Source organism: Aplysia californica, unplaced genomic scaffold (genome assembly GCF_000002075.1).
Source record: "Aplysia californica isolate F4 #8 unplaced genomic scaffold, AplCal3.0 scaffold00206, whole genome shotgun sequence".
NCBI lineage: Eukaryota > Metazoa > Mollusca > Gastropoda > Aplysiida > Aplysiidae > Aplysia > Aplysia californica.
In genome coordinates this window covers 395,031-396,526 of record NW_004797476.1, presented here as the reverse complement: position 1 = coordinate 396,526, position 1,496 = coordinate 395,031, and positions in this window count along the sequence as shown.

Genomic DNA, 1,496 nt, shown 5'->3' with positions numbered 1-1,496 from the left:
TGTGTGTGTGTATGTGTGTGTACGTGGTGAAACACCAAACCATTGTGCAAGGATCTGAACAACAGAGATGTATCTGATCTCTACTTCTTTCCTCCTTTCTCTCCTCTCTCGTCTCTCCTCCCCCCTCTCCTCCCTCTCTTTCTTTTCACCCTCCCCAGTTCCCTCTCCTCCCTCCCCCTCTCTCCTCTCTCTCTCCTCCTCTACTCCCTCTCTTTTCCTCCTCCCTCTACCTCTCTCCTCTTTCTTCCTCTCTCCTCCATCCCTTTGGACGTTACCTGTGCATCCAACATGTCTTATATATTTTTTTCTCCATAAAACTAATACTTACATCATTTAGAAGGGTGGCTGCCTCGAACCCTATCAAGACCAATCCTGGCTTTGTCGGATACAACGTACAGCAAACAGATTTCGCTGATTGAAAAATACCATAACACCCTCTCCACACACATACACACAAACACCTTTTCCTTTGGGAATCGAACAAACTTCTTCTGATGGAACGGCGAAGAACCTTTCTACTGTTATCCCACACGTTCTTGTTTCTTTTGTCGTCGTCGTAGTTGTTGTTGTTGTAGTTGTTGTTGTAGTTGTTGTTGTTGTTGTCGTTGTTGATTCGTATCAACGTGTGTAACAAACACATGATTAATACTTGAATTAAAACTCAGTGGAGTTTTTTTGTCTCCTTTTTCCAGCAAACTTTGGAAAATGCTACCGTCATAATGTCCCTCGTGCCTGTATTGCGACACAGACATTTGCAACTCCCATAAAGCGTGGTGTATTATTTTCATCCTCCTTCTAGAAAACATTATAGAAAATAGGCGACGGATTCATTTACAAAATGCATCATGAATGTATCGGTTTCATTCCAAAACCGCCCCCCCCTTTCCCTCCCCCATAAAAAAACAAAATAAACACCCACACCCCCTTCCACAAAACAACAAAGGAAAAAAAAAAACAAGAACAGAAACCCCCCCCCAAAAAAAAACAAACAAACCCACACACATTTTCTTCCGCTGTGATGTACTGGGGAAAAAAGGGGAAACTAAAATTTGCATCTTGCCAAAGCCAAAAGTCAAGGGTTAGAATATGATATTGTCGATGATATTTTCTTGTGAATTTAATCCCACTCTCAAGCGAAGGAAACCAGTCTAAGAAAAAGACGAGATGTTTAGAAATCTCCCTATATAATGGAGCCTCCACTCTCTTTTTCCGATAGAGTTTCGCTTTAAAAAAATTTTCCTTGTGATTTTTAAAGCTTTATATCAGTAATCATTTTGGGTATTGGAGACTTCTGGCTTCCTTAATTTTATTTTCAAATTTACGCCCACAAACACATACTATTTCGACACACAGCTTAAGAATCTTGATATTCAGAGAGGATGAGGTACACACACACACACATACACACACACACACACACACACACATGCATAGATACATATACCTACCTACCTACCTACCTACCTACCTACCTACCTACCTACCTACCTACCTAC